Source organism: Schistocerca americana, chromosome 7 (assembly GCF_021461395.2).
Source record: "Schistocerca americana isolate TAMUIC-IGC-003095 chromosome 7, iqSchAmer2.1, whole genome shotgun sequence".
Classification (NCBI taxonomy): domain Eukaryota; kingdom Metazoa; phylum Arthropoda; class Insecta; order Orthoptera; family Acrididae; genus Schistocerca; species Schistocerca americana.
Genome location: NC_060125.1, coordinates 312,409,101 through 312,428,217, shown reverse-complemented (window position 1 = coordinate 312,428,217; position 19,117 = coordinate 312,409,101). Strand labels below are relative to the sequence as shown.

The 19,117-nt window shown below is 42.1% G+C and overlaps 1 pseudogene; it reads right to left on the bottom strand.

The window, feature by feature from the left end:
* Positions 1 to 5,104: 5,104 nt before the first annotated feature.
* Positions 5,105 to 5,222, bottom strand: LOC124623334 (annotated as a pseudogene).
* Positions 5,223 to 19,117: the final 13,895 nt, after the last annotated feature.

The window sequence follows — 19,117 nt, the reverse complement described above, 5'->3', positions numbered from 1 at the left end:
GTGTGAGGCTTTCGGTAGTCTGAATACTTTTTGTGTGTAAGACAAACAAAAATTATTATGTTGACTTGTTGACTTACAAGTTATTACATAAGCGAATTGCTTGTTGGTCCTTATTAATACAGGAATTCAGTTTTGAAATAATATATGTATAAAAGACGAATGAAACATTATAACCGATACACTTTATAGACACCCACAAGGATTAAATGAATTTATAGCACCAAATGAACAGACCTCAGCTTTCAAAATCTAATTAGTACAAGACGAAAATTGTAGACCCCTTTACTTTAAACTGTGTCAAGAAATCGGAAATTTATAAGGAAAAGATCCTCTAGAGGGGTAGGTAAAAGAGAAACTGAATAACAAGGAAGATGGAAATCCAGTTAAGATTAAACAGTATACAAAGGAGTGCTACTTCATTGGTGGGCGCCAGAATCGAACTGTTGGTGCATCTGTATACATTTGTGTACCTGAGGTTTATGTAACAGATTATGTTAAGTTTACACACCAAACATGGGGTCATTGTCGAGTACAAAAGTGTAATGAGAAAAATTATGTCATACTATTACTCTCCAGCCGTCCGGAGTGGCCGTGCGGTTCTAGGCGCTATCTGGAGCCACGAGACCGCTAAGGTCGCAGGTTCGAATCCTGCCTCGGGCATGGATGTGTGTGATGTCCTTAGGTTAGTTCGGTTTAAGTAGTTCTAAGTTCTAGGGGACTGATGACCTCAGAAGTTGAGTCGCATAGTGCTCAGAGCCATTTGAACAATTTGTTACTCTCCAAATTTGCTCCAGAAGATGCAAAGAGCAATAAAAACATGTATGATATGACAGTAGGTCAGACACTGCAATCGGTATCGCTTGAATAAACTACATCCTATCGTTGCAACGAAATCACTAGAATTAGTGTCACCTGACAGCTGGACCATGTTCTTGAGGGAGAGAAGCTGTCAAATATTTGATTCCTAAGTACATTGTCTTCACAAAATCTGATGTGCTTATGCTACGAAAACCATTGTAACTGATACAATTATTAGAAATACAGTAGAGGAATATTTTTCTAGAGGTACACTTAAGGCCATATTAACTGATAATGCATCATATTTTACAAATCATAAATGGAAAACCTTCCTCGTAGCACAACAAGTAAAACACATTTTAGTAGCCCTGTTTCACTCAGAAACAAGTCGAGTTGAACCTATATCCAAAGAGTTTCATCGCTTTATATAGTACATTGCTCCATTTCAACTCAATTAATAAATTATCACACCCATCTACAGGATTTACACGTAATAAACTAAGGTTACTGCGTGAAGAGTTTGACAGAGCACTGAAAGACCTGAGTCGAAACAAGGCCCACGGAGTAGACAATATTCCATTGGAACTACTGACGGCCGTGGGAGAGCCAGTCCTGACAAAACTCTACCATCTGGTGAGCAAGATGTATGAAACAGGCGAAATACCCTCAGACTTCAAGAAGAATATAATAATTCCAATCCCAAAGAAAGCAGGTGTTGACAGATGTGAAAATTACCGAACTATCAGCTTAATAAGTCACAGCTGCAAAATCCTAACACGAATTCTTTACAGACGAATGGAAAAACTGGTAGAGGCCAACCTCGGGGAAGATCAGTTTGGATTCCGTAGAAACACTGGAACACGTGAGGCAATAGTGACCTTACGACTTATCTTAGAAGAAAGACTAAGGAAAGGCAAACCTACGTTTCTAGCATTTGTAGACTTAGAGAAAGCTTTTGACAATGTTGACTGGAATACTCTCTTTCAAATTCTAAAGGTGGCAGGGGTAAAATACAGGGAGCGAAAGGCTATTTACAATTTGTACAGAAACCAGATGGCAGTTATAAGAGTCGAGGGACATGAAAAGGAAGCAGTGGTTGGGAAGGGAGTAAGACAGGGTTGTAGCCTCTCCCCGATGTTCTTCAATCTGTATATTGAGCAAGCAGTAAAGGAAACAAAAGAAAAATTCGGAGTAGGTATTAAAATTCATGGAGAAGAAATAAAAACTTTGAGGTTCGCCGATGACATTGTAATTCTGTCAGAGACAGCAAAGGACTTGGAAGAGCAGTTGAATGGAATGGACAGTGTCTTGAAAGGAGGATATAAGATGAACATCAACAAAAGCAAAACAAGGATAATGGAATGTAGTCTAATTAAGTCGGGTGATGCTGAGGGAATTAGATTAGGAAATGAGGCACTTAAAGTAGTAAAGGAGTTTTGCTATTGGGGAGCAAAATAACTGATGATGGCCGAAGTAGAGAGGATATAAAATGTAGGCTGGCAATGGCAAGGAAAGCGTTTCTGAAGAAGAGAAATTTGTTAACATCCAGTATTGATGTAAGTGTCAGGAAGTCATTTCTGAAAGTATTCGTATGGAGTGTAGCCATGTATGGAAGTGAAACATGGACGATAAATAGTTTGGACAAGAAGAGAATAGAAGCTTTCGAAATGTGGTGCTACAGAAGAATGCTGAAGATTAGATGGGTAGATCACGTAACTAATGAGGAAGTATTGAATAGGATTGGGGAGAAGAGAAGTTTGTGGCACAACTTGACCAGAAGAAGGGATCGGTTGGTAGGACATGTTCTGAGGCATCAAGGGATCACCAATTTAGTATTGGAGGGCAGTGTGGAGGGTAAAAATCGTAGAGGGAGACCAAGAGATGAATACACTAAGCAGATTCAGAAGGATGTAGGTTGCAGTAGGTACTGGGAGATGAAAAATCTTGCACAGGATAGAGTAGCTTGGAGAGCTGCATCAAACCAGTCTCAGGAATGAAGACCACAACAACAACAACAAACTAAGGTTAGCGAAAAATGAACTTCACAAATGATCAAAACCTTTGTCACGTAAACAGCGCGTGAAATTTCACTTAAAGAGAAACTAACACGAGCTGTGATTATTTTCAGTGAACAAGTACAAATAAAGGAAGGCCATGTATGACAAGAATTTAGACTGGATTTTCACATTCCAGGTAGGAGATCAGATGCTGCTGTGAACGCATCCAAAATCTAGTAGTTAAAAAAATAAACAAGGAGTGGAAAATATTATATTCAGGACCCCTCCTGATAACGGAAATTCCACATTCAGGATCCTATTTGTTAGCATAACCTAAATCTGGATAGTTCAAAGGAATGTACACAGACAAAGATATGAAGAAATTATTCAGTTAACATGTGACTTCATGATGCCTGGGATAAAAGATAGAAGAGTGTAAATATGTAAATAGTTAATAATAAGTTTAAATATAGTTAGTAAAAAGTTTAACTTACGAGCATTTCCTAAAGGAAGACACGTGAATAAAGATCCATTTCGCATGACTACTAGGGGACATACCTGAAAATTATGTACGTAGTATATAACTTTGCTATGACCTTACATTACCGGGGGGCGAGTGCTAAATAAAAAACATGTACATAGAGGACACTATTACGTTGTGAGATGATGATAGCAATATTTTATGAGAGCCAATTGAAGTACATACACTATGTGATCAAAAGTATACGGACACCCCCAAATACATACATTTGTCATATTAGGTGCATTGTGCTGCCACCTACTGCCAGGTACTCCATATCAGCGACCTCAGTAGTCATTAGACATCGTGAGAGAGCAGAATGGGGTGATCCTCAGAACTCACGGACTTCGAATGTGGTCAGGTGACTGGATGTCACTTGTGTCATACGTCTGTACACTCCTAAACATCCCTGGTTCCACTGTTTCCGATGACATAGTGAAGTGGAAACGTGAAGGGGCACGTACAGCAAAAAAGCGTACAGGCCGACCTCGTCTGTTGACTGACAGAGACCGCCGAGAGTTGAAGATGTGTTATAGGCAGACATCTATCCAGATCATCATACAGAAATTCCAAACTGCATCAGGACCCACTGCAAGTGCTATGACAGTTAAGGGGGAGATGAGAAAACTTGGATTTCATGGTCGAGCGGCTGCTCGTAAGTCACACATCACACCCGGTAAATGCCAAACGACGTCCTGCTTGGTGTAAGGAACGTAAACATTGGACGATTGAACAGTGGAAAAACTTCGTGTGGAGTGACGAATCACGGTGCACAATGTGGCGATCCGATGGCGGATGTGGGTATGGTGAATACCCGGTGAACGTCATCTGCCAGCGTGTGTAGTGCCAAGGCTAAAATTCAGAGGTGGTGGTGTTATGCTGTGGTCGTGTTTTTCATGGAGGGGGCTTGCATCCCTTGTTGTTTTGCGTGGCACTGTCACAGCACAGGCCTACATTGATGTTTTAAGCAGCTTCTTGCTTCCCGCTGTTGATGAGCAAATCGGGGAAGGCAATTGCATATTTCAACACGATCGAGCACCTGTTCATAATTCACGGCCTGTGTAGGAGTGGTTACACGACAATGATATCCCTGTAATGGACTGGTCTCCACAGAGTCCTGACCTGAATCCTATAGAACACCTTTGGGACGTTTTGGAACGCCGACATCGTGTCAGGTGTTACCGACCGACATCGATACCTCTCCTCAGTGCAGCACTCCGTGAAGAATGGGCTGCCATTCCCCAAGAAAGCTTCCAGCACCTGATTGAACATATGCCTGCGAGAGTGGAAGCTGTCATCAAGGCTAACGGTGGGCCAACACCACATTGAATTCCAGCAATACCGATGGAGGGCGCCACGAACTTGTAAGTCATTTTCTGCCAGTTGTCCGGATACTTTTGATCACATGGTGTTAATTGTGTGCTCTATTTTAGGATATGTTAAATGGACACCATTCTGTTAAGATACAAGATGTATACAACTATATATGAATATATACAGCTATAAGCAACAACGATCTACGAATACATACAGCTGTGTACAAACCAACGACCTACAAACTAACTATACCTAGTTATATACTCCGTCCGAACAGGCCTTGGAAGGCTCAACGGTACCGACCGGCCACCGTGTCATCCTCAGGCCACAGGCGTCACTGGATGCTGATAGGGAGGGGCATGTGGTCAGCACACCGCTCTCCCGGCCATGTGTCAGTTTACGAGACCGAAGCCGCTACTTCACAATCAAGTAGCTCCTCAGTTTGCCTCACATGGGCTGAGTGCACCCCACCTGCCAACAGCTCTCGTCTGACCGGATGGTCACCCATCCAACTGCTAGCCCAGCCCGACAGCGCTTAACTTCGGTGATCTGACGGGAACCGGTGGTACTACCGCGGCAAGGCCATTGGCTTATTTATATACAGGGTCACAATTATTCAGCTATATGAAAAATAACGTAAATTAGATACAAACTACGGCCTGCACACACTTTATTCAACATGTAAACGTCACTACAGATATTTGGATATGATATGCTCGATATGCCTGCCATCATTGGCGATGATGTAGCGCACATGAATAGGGAAATTCTGCATGACTCGCTGAAGTGTCGGAACATCGATTCTGTCGATGACCTCCTGAATGGCTGTTTTCAGCTCGGCAATTGTTTTGGGGTAATTGCTGTAAACCTTGTCTTTAATATAGCCCCTCACCATACAGTCGCCCGTTGGGTGTGAAGAGACTTCTCGATCGCGATAAGCGGATTCTCAGTCCCCCAAATGCGCCAATTTTGTTTATTGACGAATCCATCCAAATGAAAGTAGGCTTCGTCGCTAAACCAAACCAAGCTTCCGCATACTAAGCTACCTTCTTTGTGGACGGGCTACATTTCCTGAGGATTCTTCCAAATAATTTCAGTCTGGCTTCTGTTGCACCTGCCAGTAATTTTATGTGGTCTCTCTACTTTAAACTGTTCGGTATTCATACTCCTACATACGAGTGTTTTACGGGTGTGACTGTTTCCAGTGATTGTTCTGCAATCGTGTAACCATACAACAAAGAGTTTTTCTGTTCATATATGAGCAGTACGTTACACTTGTTTGTGTTGATGGTCACTTGCCAATCCATACACCAAGCGTCTAACCCCTGCACGTCTTCCTGCATTTCGCTACTATTTTCTAGCGTTGCGATTTCTTTGTATCCAATAGCTTCGTCCGCGGAAAGCCTCATGGTACTGCCCACTTTATCCACTAGATTATTTACGTGTGTTGTGAAAAGTAATAGCCCTGTAACATTCCCTTCATCTGCAACAGAAGTTACTTTTACGTTTGAAGAATTCTGTCCGTTGTGTATCACATGCTGTGTTCTGTTTGACAGAAACTGTTCTATCAAATGACACAGCAGATCTGATATCCTGTAGGTTCGTATTTTGTTGACTAGGAGACAGTGCAAAACTGTGTAATTGTAGGTCTAATTTACCAAGACGGCGTAGGTAGATCAGTAATTAGAGATTGGTTATGGATACATGAAACAGCTGAAACCATACGGTTATAGAAAGAATACGGCAGGTTTAACATGAAGAAATAGTTGCGAGAGACCTTTGTACATGATGGACGCTGCATTTTGTTGATTGCTGTTTAAGTGCAAAACTAAATTTTTCAGCAATGTTTACAGCGCTTTAAAAGAAATTCAATCGAGTTTGCACGGCGATGTCTTGTCGTGCGAATTAGACCAGGGAGCACCATTTCACGTCCAGAACGAAACTGCAATCAAAGCAGTAGCAGAAAAACCGTAGCGCTTCACGAGAAATGTGAAGTAGATTTCATCCGTTATAAGAGTCATGGCCAGTATACTCTGGGATACAAAGAAAATTGTTCTTATTCATTGCTTTGCAAAGGATGAAAACAGTTTGGAATAACTGGGAAATACGATTCCTCTGGATGTAAAATATGTGATATAAGATCTGAATTGTAAAATTCTGTCAAGACGACAACCTGACCACAAAGGTACTTCGATTAAAAGAAAATTGAGTGATTTGAAGTGAGACGCTCTCTCTCCCACGCCCCTCCATACAGTTAACTTATCTAATGAAATCAGTGGCTGCAAAAAGTTTTGATTCTACTGAAGAAAAAGGTGGGTACTGTATTCTGCGATTATTCCAAAACTGTTCTTCAGAATAGAACTGTAATCTTGGATAAATTACATTTAGGTAGAAGGATACTGTGTCGAAAAATAAAAATATTTTCGTAGTAACGCACATAATTTTCCATTTTCAGCACGAGACATTTTTACTTTGTCCTTGTGATCTGCTACAACTCAGTCAAAATCAGAGCAAAGACGGCACGAATATAATTTCTGATACGAATACTGATGCAGATCACTGACTAAATTTGTCAGGAAGTTTCAAAACAACGCGAACAGCGCTACGGAATGAAAGACTCATTTTCATCATCAGCTCACTTTGAGACAAAGTGTCGTCTTTGCAGCAGTGATAGAAATTGCACGCGTATTTCACTATCAGCCCGAAATATGTCTGGAAGAATACACTGATGGAGCCACCATTCTCTGATAAGTTAGGCTCCTCTTACAGAGTAGGAACGTTTCTCATTGAAGATCCTGTTACTGAACAATGTAAGTTGCCCTCATAGCGGATGGAATAACAAGAAGTGACTGACTGCAAAGTACGATTACAAGTAACTGGTGGACTGAGGTACATTTTTAAATTTGTGAATAGAAGTATTCAACTTTCTTCGCTCACGTTTACGTTTAATAAAAATGTTTAGCCTCCAGAATTGTTTGTTGTTCACCTTTCGCTAAAGATCTGCTGTAGTTAAACTGACGGATAGTCATTGCATTTTATTTAAAGTGTCAGATCTTTGATTATTTATCTTCTTTATTTATGGTACTGAAACAAAATCAAAAACAGGTTCCTGGAAGATGGATCATTAGCAGTATCTGGATAGCTCTCCACATGTGTCGTTAATTTGGCGCTGAAAGTTTGCAACTTGTGACTTGAATTAAGTAGTAAATAGCGATCCCAAAGACTCTTAGTATAATACTGTATCATAACCTAGCCAGTCGAATAAGCCGCCATCATTAGCGGAGAAAAATTATAGGTAATGAACCCTTATAGAAGACCTGGTGGATCAGAGTTGCCTGACTGTGCCTAATTAGCATGCCCTTTTATTCTGGGACATTATACAGTGGCATGTTCCCAAATACTCTCTGGTTTATCTTTCCCGCTGTCAAAGTCGAACTGTGTGAACAGTGCACTGTTCCATAAGGCAAATGTTACACAGGACCAATTTATTTAGCAGTAAGGAAGATATCAGATACCACAAAATGATGCTATTAAACTACAAGTTTGAGAATATGGTGATTAACATGAGGTGAATCAATTTTTCTTCTTTTTCTTACAAAAGTGTTTATTGCGGGCAAACTACTCAATGTCGTATTACTTTCTGACATAGCCAAACAAACGTTTAACGTGCCTGCATTCCTACAGGAAAGTCAGTTACCCCGTCATGAAAAGGACGCACTGCACATCAAAACATATTTAAGCAAATGAAACAATAATTTATTTCGGAGAGGATTCTCCAAACATACCACTTCATAGAACTTATCTAAATAAGGAACAGACCTGCAGGAGTTCTACTGCAACCGACAGCTGGAAAAACGGGCGCTAGCAAACAGCAGATAACCAGTAGGGTGTAATCATACGAGAGTGTAGTCACGTCGCACTTTGAAATCCGAAATAACGGTATGGAAAGGGTAAAAAATCTGAAAGCAGCAAAACTGAGGCACCAGCGTCGCAAATGCTGCTAAATTTACCGCAAAACCAAATATAATGCAAGTTACAGAAAAACAGCAACAAAGATACTACAAGCAATTGATCACAAGACAAAATTTTTGCACTCCTGAAGGATCTGCTCTAAGGTATCTCAGACCTGGGAGGACCATCACATCCTGACGGAAACAGAGCTGAAGTACCTGCATTTATAATGCAAATGGCTTTACACTAACAAAAAAACAATGTATTAGTACTTTATCAGCGAAAACGAAGAACATTTACGAGTAGTATTCCTAACTGAAATATCTATGTAAATAAGAAGCAGTGGCGTAGCGTGAGGGAAGACTTTGAGACTTAGTCTCCCCTGTATTCGTGCTTAAAAAAGATGCAGCAGTAATTCATAACAAAAATATTAACAACTTTCTACTAAGAGCACTAAATGTGCGAAGACATCAGTTTTGTAGCCCGCCCTGAATATTGGTGTATTTGCCTGCTTGAGACTAGACTGCTCTCAGTCTCTGCCTCCCTTCCTTTACCTGGCTGTGTGCGCCTGCGCCCCCTCCACTTCCCGTCTCCCACGAAGGCCGGTGCGCTGCACTTGCTAGCAGGTGTCGAGACTAGTCTATGGCGCATCTATGCTGGCTTTTTAGCACGGAAGTGAACAGTCGCGCGATTTGTGTTCACAGTCATTCTTGAGTGATTTTAGTGCATATTTGCGTTGTGTCGCCAACATGAGTGAGCCAGCAACTGAACACCTTATAGAACTTTTATTAAAAACGCCTTTTTCTACATTAATGCACGAAAAAAGTGCGAATTGAAGAACAAACGACCTTCTGTAGTTTTAAGTGAAGCCAAACAAAAACGCACTTTTCAGACAGCCTGGTACGAAAAGTATGCTTGGCTGACTGCGAATGCAGTTAATAACAGATTTTATTGTTATACGTATCTTCTGTTTGGTGGTGAAAAGGAATGATGCAATGAGGGCATTTTTACAATAAAGAAATTTGACAGGAAAGCACAAAAGCATCAAATATCAAAACGTCACCTGCAGAACAAAGAATCATTTCAGTTGTTAGGCAAAAGTAGAATTGAGCACGCCCTTTCTGAAGCCGCTCGTCTGACAGCAATAAAATACAACGAACAAGTTGCATCCAGCAGGAGAGTATTGGCTCGTCTTATTCCGGCAATAATATTTCTTTGTAAAGAAGAACTAGCCTTTCGCGGTCATCGAGAAGGCAAATCCTCCAGCAACAAATGTAACTATCTGGAATTGTTGTATTTACTAGCTCAAGGAGAGCAGGTAATCCGAGACCATCTATCACCATCTTCAACCTTTAAAGGAACTTCTTCAGATATACAGAATTATGTAATAGAAATGATAACTCTCGCAGTTAATGAGAAAATAAAATCTGAAATTCAGAACTGCAATTTCATTTCGATTCAGTCTGATGAAACATTAGACGTGTCATGCAAGAGTCAAATGAGTGTAATATTCAGGTGCTATATTGCAGACAAAATTGGGGAAAGATTCGTTGGATTTTACTATGTTTCTGGAGATAAAACTGCTGAAGGTTTGTCAAACATTATTCATGCAGTATTGAAAGAATGGAATGTGGAAGGAAAAGTGGTTAGTCATACATATGATGGCGCTTCAGCAATGGCGGGCAGAGAAAGATTACTACGGTACAATTGGTGAAGCAGTTCTGTCGCTATGCGCTGTTTATTCTTTGTTACGCACACCAGCTGAATTTGGTACTGTTACATGCCTCCAAACTCATACGACATGTACGCATGTTTGTAAGTGATCTTACTGCATTTCATTCGTTTTTCAGCAGTTCATCAAAACGGACTGTATTGCTAATTGAGAAAGGATTTAAACTGCCATATGCAAGCAGCACTCGCTGGAACTTTCGTTCCAGGGCAGTTTCAGCAACATTTAGTCATTTCTCAGGGCTATATAGTGTTTTTAATTATCTATTTGATGATACAGACTCTCAGTGGGACCCAGAATCTTTGAGCTGTGCTGTGTGAATGAAACGACGGATGGATGATCCTACGTTTGTCTACTTGCTTCGCTTCTACCGAGGGTGCTTTGTTTATGTTGATCATCTCTTTAATGTTCTTCAGTCAAAATCTGTCAGTATAACTGCTTGCACGACGAAATAAGAACCGTTTTGAGAAACTTACGACAATTAAGAACGGAAACATTCGTTGATGAATGCATTAAATGCAGCTTGTGTTTGAATGGCAACTTATCATTCTGACAGTCAAAAAGACATCTCTCAGGGCACTAACTTACGAGACACTGCATTTGCAAATTGTTCAGATGGAAAGAAGGTTTCAAGACATTCCCCAAATTCAGTTTGTTGAACTTTTGAACGAAAAGTGTTTCCCGAACTATCAAAAAGAATTCCCAAAGTTGAGACTGCTTTAATTATTAGAACAGTACCCTTTTTTCAAACAAGAACAACTTGAAAACGAACTGTGTAACATATATATTGATGAGAAAAAACATCTCCAAGAATCCTCTTAAGGTACATTGTCAACAATGATTTAGACTCCGTTTATGAAGAAACAACTAAGTTCCTGCGTTTGCTTTTGACCCTACCCGCAACTACAGCAAGCATTGAACGAATCATAAGTACTCTTAAACGAGTGAAAAAGTATTTAAAGAATTCAATGTCCAACATCCGGTAGTCGTGATTGAGCACGTTAGCAATAGAAAAGACACTGTTTGGAGAGCTATCCAGTGATCAGATCTTTGTAGACCGAGTTATAGACTTACTCGTGGAAAGAAAAGACAGACGAATTGCACTTGTGTACAAGAAAATATAAGTGCTTCTTCTCTTGCTGCTGGAGTTCTACAAATTTGTCATCATTTCTTGAAACAGTTAGTTATTATTATTATTAGTGGCGGTGGTAGTGGTAGAAGTAGTAGTAGTAGTAGTAGTTGTTGTTGTTGTTTTATTTGATGCATTTTGTTTCATTTGTTTAAATTATTGTTTATTGTACCATTTTGTCTCCCTGTAATAACTGCAGAGTCTTCCCAACCTTTACAACCACGCTACGCCACTGATAAGAAGTAGGGTGTTCTCGTCGCTGTGTTGGAAAAAAAATCCACCGTCTGACAAAAAAAAGTGAAGCACCAGAAAGGGGAGGAGGAAACGGAATGAAACTTCATGGGTTGAGAGGATATGTGATGTTACTTCAGTGGCTTCAAAACTGAATCAAAGAACTTGGCAGTACGAGTCCACTTATCGGTATAACGTTGCATCCACTTTGGACTGGATGTACGAACTGATTTGGTTGGGAAGGACATCATAAAACCATTGGATCATTTAGTAATCACGAAAGCGTTACGTAGATGATAGATAAACTCCAGTGGAAGACTCTGCAGGAGAGACGCTCAGTGTTCGGTACGGGCTTCTGCTGAAGTTTCGAGAACATACCTTCACCGAGGAGTCAAGCAGTATATTGCTCCCTCCTACGTATATGTCGCGAAGAGACCATGAGGATAAAATCAGAGAGATTAGAGCCCACACAGAGGCATACCGACAGTCCTTCTTTCCACGAACAAGAGACTGGAATAGAAGGGAGAACCGATTGAGGTACTCAAGGTACCCTCCGCCACACACCGTCAGGTGGCTTGAGGAGTGTGGATGTAGATGTAGATGTAGATGTAGATTGGATCCTCTCCTGAGGCAAACTGGCTCACAACTGTTGTAACTTGTCGTTGATATTCTGAATGCTGGCACTAGGACGGAGTCGACGTTCCAGAAGGTCCCATAAATATTCTTTCGGGGACAGATCCAGGGACTTTGCCATCAAAGGCAGTAATTCAGCATCAGCCAGCCAGTTCGTAGAGACATTTGCCATGTGTGAATGAGCATAGTTATGCTGAAAAATGGCAGCACGATGTTGTCGCATGAGAGGTAACACATGAGGACGCAGTATGTCCATGACGTACGGTTGTGCTGCCAGAGTTCCTTCAGTCACTACGAACAGTAACCTGCATCGCGCCCGATCGCTCCCCACATCATAACACCAAGTGCCTCTCCAAAACATTGGAAGAATGGGACCTCTCCTTAGGTCACCGCCATACTCTATGATGATGGTCATTTTGGGTAGTGCAGAACCGCAATACAGCACTGAACACAATGCGCCAACATTCTTCAACGCCCATGCTTCCCGATCATGACACCACTCCAAATGCAGCCGTTTGGTCTTGTGCTATTAATGGCAGCCCACGCTTGGGATGTTAATTCGCTACTCCAGCCGCTGCTAGTCTCCGACAGATGGTGTCCGATGACAGAGACTGTTCCCGGGCGTTCATTATCTGTTCTCGGATGGCAGGCGCAGGTGTGAAGGGTGACGATGATCTTGGTACACAGTACGTTGAGCCTCCCTTGTGGTGGTAAGATGTGGTTGATATACCTGCCCTCACGTTCCCATGCAGTCCAGCGTCGGGCCGCTGACACAGCTGTATTCCCCAGAAATCTTGATACTGGACGATTAGACCAGCCAGTCAGATGGAGACCCGCAATAAGGTCCTTTTCAAGCTGCGTCACGCGCTGATAACGCTGTTTTATACGAGTGCGCGGCATCTCCATGTCCTTCACTAAGTTCCCTCAACATGTGACGCTGTTCACGCCACTTTTATATCTTTCCAGGCCTGGGAACAGCTCTAAGTACGAATACCACTAATGCACTATGGTGGTCGTTCTACTTGTCACAGAGAATTGAAGCTTTAATCATTTACGTACTCGCCAATGAGATGTACTTGTATGAAGTAATGAGTCGTAATATTGAATGCGATGTACACACATTAAAAAACGTTTTACATCACCCCGGTTGCCAGAACTCCTGAAGACAGACGTTGACTGTGGATTTTTACCGCAGACACAGTCCCTTTGACTGTTCAGAGATGTCACTAAACCCTCCCAAAGATGTAAACAGCCATGCATGGGCATCGCTTATTAGACGGAGAGGGTCCGACAGTCGCTCAGTTCCAGTCTTTCCACCAGGAAGGAGGTACACAATTCGTGTTGTGTGTAGTTCAACCATGACTAGACGGTCAATACCGCGGTTCGATCGCGTCCTCATTGTTACTTTGTGCCAGGAAGGGCTTGTACTGCCCCTCGGTGGTGGTGTGTCTGTTAAATTATACAGGGTGATTCAAAAAGAATACCACAACTTTAGGAATTTAAAACTCTGCAACGACAAAAGGCAGAGCTAATCACTATCTGTCGGCGAATTAAGGGAGCTATAAAGTTTCATTTAGTTGTACATTTGTTCGCTTGAGGCGCTGTTGACTAGGCGTCAGCGTCAGTTGATGCTAAGATGGCGACCGCTCAAGACAAAGCTTTTTGTGTTATTGAGTACGGCAGAAGTGAATCGACGACAGTTGTTCAGCGTGCATTTCGAACGAAGTATGGTGTTAAACCTCCTGATAGGTGGTGTATTAAACGTTGGTATAAACAGTTCACAAAGAATGGGTGTTTGTGCAAAGGGGAAAGTTCTGGACGGCCGAGAACGAGTGATGAAAATGTAGCACGCATCCAGCAAGCATTTGTTCGCAGCCTAGGAAAATCGACTCGCAGAGCTAGCAGAGAGCTGCAAATTCCACAATCAACTGTATGGAGAGTCCTACGAAAAAGGTTAGTTATGAAACCTTATCGTCTGAAATTGGTTCAAGCACTGTCTGCAGCTGTTAAGATTAAAAGAATCGATTTCTGTGATTTTATCCTTGCTCAAATGGAAACAGATGAATCTTTCGTTTCAAAGATTGTGTTTAGTGATGAAGCAACTTTCCACACTAACGGGAAAGTCAACCGTCACAATGTCTGTGTATGGGGCACTGATAATCCGCGGGAAACAACTCAGTATGAACGTGACTCGCCTAAGGTGAACGTTTTCTGTGCCATTTCAGCCAATAAAGTTTTTTGTCCCTTTTTCTTCGAAGGTGCTACTGTAACTGGACCACAGTATCTGGAGATGTTAGAGAATTGGCTGTTCCCTCAGCTCGAACAAGAAGCACAACAATTCATATTTCAGCAGGATGGAGCGCCACCACATTGGCACTTATCTGTCCATAACTACCTGAACGTCAACTACCCGAGGCGATGGATCGGCCGCCAGGCAGCCCGTGACAGAGCACTTCATCACTGGCCTCCAAGAAGCCCTGATCTTACCACCTGCGATTTTTTCTTTTGTTAAGGATATGGTGTTTCGGCCACCTCTCCCAGCCACCATTGATGATTTGAAACGAGAAATAACAGCAGCTATCCAAACTGTTACGCCTGATATGCTACAGATAGTGTGGAACGAGTTGGAGTATCAGGTTGATATTGCTCGAGTGTCTGGAGGGGGCCGTATTGAACATCTCTGAACTTGTTTTTGAGTGAAAAAAAAAACCTTTTTAAATACTCTTTGTAATGATGTATAACAGAAGGTTATATTATGTTTCTTTCATTAAATACACATTTTTAAAATTGTGGTATTCTTTTTGAATCACTCTGTATTTACTGCGCTAGCCAACAACATCTGCTAAAGTGACTACTATTTACCAGAGTGTCAAACCTGGGTGGGATGGCACTGATACACAGAGATATCAAGTGTATTAAAAAGCGTAGCGACACCATAGACTCATAGAGTTCCGCAACGCCGTGTACTATATCAGCTATCTGCAAGTAGTTGTGAGGATGGAAAGTTTAACCAAATGCTTACCACTCGCACAATAGCTACCGCCGAAGATGCAACTGGACCACCACTAGTACAAACGGGTTCTGGTTTTATCGGCTAGTGTTAGCTCCCGATTGAAAATTTAAATTAACGCATCCGACTATCACAAGATTTTACAGGTTCGAACAGCAAGCTAACACCAAAAGTAATCTACTAGTCGATGGAATCAAGCAGAAACTACAAGTCTGATTAGGATGTGTTACTTAAGTCAGTTAAACCCAACTCACTGCGGTGTGCCACACTTCACAGCAAAGTGATCGGAAACCTCGCTTAAACGTAATCCAACACTCCAACGCTGATACCTTGGATTTATCTTATCTTTTTCTCAGCTTGAAGACTATCCAACGTGGAGTTTAAGCGTTCCTTTTAATAGAACCCCACTGAAGCAACCAATCTAGACTGAACTTTCTTAGCTACCAGTTTCAGTTAGTTTAATTTTCGTAAGAGTACCCCAGCGATGTAATTTTACGTGTTGACTGAGCGTTGCTAGTCAGAGATTATTAATCCTACACAGTCACTGCACTGCAGCTCTATCCTTACTTATTTCTTTTTACGAACACACACAATTGATAACGCTATTTGCGCTCTATCAATGATAATGGTTATGCCACAACCTTCATAGTTTATTAATTCCCCATAACTTAACTTTTCCACTTTTTATCATTTAAACAGTCAGACAAAAACCTCTTTCATATACTTTAAGCCGAACTTAACGTAATTATCGTAACAAACTCTCAGTGTGACTTATCTTTCACTTTAATATCCTTTGTCCTGCTTGTACTTCACCGTTTTGATTCACTACATAATCTTTAACCTTTTTACTTCTTGAGATTCAAAGATTCTGTTATCGTATTTTCAAGTTATGTTGTATGGGGGAGGGGGGGGGGGGGGAGATTAATAACACAAGACACCAATTTTTTCCTTTATCATGCACAGGGCCTGAGCATCATTTTATTGAGCCATTTTCCTAATTTTCAATGTCTCCACAAAGTTGCGTCAGGCGTGAGTGCTGGTGGTAAACTACTTCCCCACTAAGCGGAAGCTAGTAAAAAAAGAAACAAAAAACCTAAGCGTCACCGCCACTTTAAAGTATCATTAATACTAACACAAATCAAAGCAAATCTCTCCCGATTCAGGCGTTGACATACGCGGACCCTCATACCAAATTAAAAACACTCAGCACTCACAATTTCAAAGAGATAATTATCGTGCTCTACTCAGTTAATTGGTCTTGGTTCTGTCAGTTTCGTCGAATGGAAAATTACTATTACACCAATTCTCGTGTGTCACAAAGTATCTGTCACAGATTGGTTCTCTCGTTTACATTAATCAAACTAGGACGTCCGTTCTCACAATAATTACACGACAATCACAGACCGCACTTCAATTTGAGAGTTCTTTCAGCTGGGGATTCTATTGCCTTAGGACTTCCCCACAATTACAACGAATACAGTCGCACACTCACGCCAAGGCTTTAGCAAATCCATATTACACAAGCGGCAACGGCACATGTACCTTTGTGCTTACCCTTATTAAACCAATCACACACAAAGTCTTCGCGTGAAGGCGATACCAAATACACACAATCAAGACTGAAAAGAACCTCCCCTTAGCACGAGATACGTAACGCCTGATTGCGAGTAACTCCAAGGTTAGCTTGACCAAACTTTACACTACCACTAATCACATGAAAATGCGAAAAAAACTAATCTCTTAGAGTGTCTCACAAGGCGTTACTCTTTTAAAGAAAACTCCAAATATCATCGCACATCCCACTACCGATTGCGAACAATACACCTCGCGCAATAATTACATATAACTTCCCATATAGGCCATAATCCCATTACTAGTTCAACTAATAACTTTAGAAGGCCAAATCCGACATTAAATCACTCGAGCGCCAACTCCAAAACCCCGTGACCTCAATGGTGACTAACTCCCCGATGTCTCAAATGTAACTCTATACACAAGATCTCAACGGTAACTCCTCTTGAAACAAGGGACAAAACCAAGAACCAGAATTTTTGAACAAACAAACATGTCACGTTAATTGTCTCGTTTCCACAGCTTTCATTATTAGATGCTTTCGTTCCTCTTCAATAGCGGCCAGCTGCGCATCAGTCGATACCTTTGCCGCGCGCCACGCTGCTGCTATCGTTGCGGTTGTGTGACATCTCTGGCCGCGACATGCTCGGCTGCATATGCTCTTTCTACAACATAATTTTGACAACATTTTCAGAAGCAAATACAAATAAAATTAGCAACCCATTTTTATATATCGAAATTGACACTTTGATAATAAATTGAGGCGACTTACGCACGTAATGACACATACATATACCACTCACACTACTTTTCAATTTTGGGGCATTACAGGCTCTCAACAAGGGAAGTGTCCAGGCGTCTCGGAGTGAACCAAACCGATGTTGTTCGGACATGGAGGGGATACAGAGACACAGGAACTGTCCATGACATGCCTCGCTCAGGCCGCCCAAGAGCTACTACTGCAGCGGATGACTGCTACCTACGGGTAATGGCTCGCAGGAAGCCTGACAGTAACGCCATGTTGAATAATGCTTTTCGTGCAGCCACAGGAAGTCGTGCTACGACTCAAACTGTGCGCAATAGGCTGCATGATGCCCACCTTTATTCCCGACGTCCATGGCGAGGTTCATCTTTGCAACCACAACAGCATACAGTGCGGTACAGATGGGCCCAACAACATGTCGAATGAACCGCTCAGGATTGGCATCACGTTCTCTTCACCGATGAGTGTCGGATATGCCTTCAACCAGACAATCGTCGGAGATGATTCAAATGGTTCAAATGGCTCTGAGCACTATGGGACTTAACATCTGTGGTCATCAGTCCCCTAGAACTTAGAACTACTTAAACCTAACTAACCTAAGGACATCACACACATCCATGCCCGAGGCAGGATTCGAACCTGCGACCGTAGCGGTCACGCGGTTCCATACTGAAGCGCCTAGAACCGCACGGCCGTCGGAGACGTGTTTGGAGGCAACCCAGTCAGGCTTAACGCCTTAGACACAGCGAGTGCAGCAAGGACGAGGTTCCCAGATGTTTTGGGGTGGCATTATTTGGGGCCGTCGGACGCTGCTGGTGGTCATGGAAGGCGCCGTAACGGCTGTACGATAGTGAATTCCATCCTCCGACCGATAGTGCAACTATGTCGGCAGCATATTGGCGAGGCATTCTTCTTCATGGACGACAATTCGCGCCGCCATCGTGCACATCTTGTGAATGACTTCGTTCAGGATAACGACATCGCTCAACTAGAGTGGCCAGCATATTCTCCAGTCATGAACCCTATCGAACATGCCTGGGACGGATTGAAAAGGGCCGTTATGGACGACGTGACCCACCAACCATCTGAGGGATCTACGCCGAATCGCCGTTGAGGAGTGGGACAATCTGGACCAACAATGCCTTGATGAACTTGTGGATAGTATGCCACGACGAATACAGGCATGCATCAATGCAAGGGGACGTGTTACTAGGTATTAGAGGTACCGGTGTGTACAGCAATCTGGAGCACCACCTCTGAAGGTCTCGCTGTATGGTGGTACAGCCTGCAGTGTGTTGTTTTCATGAGCAATAAAGAGGGTGGAAATGATATTTATGTTGATATCTATTCCAATTTTGTGTACAGGTTCCGGAACTCTCGGAACCGAGTTGATGCAAAACTTTTTTTGATGTGTGTATATTGCCACTGCTCTAACAATAAACAAAACGTAAGGTATATACAGCTTAT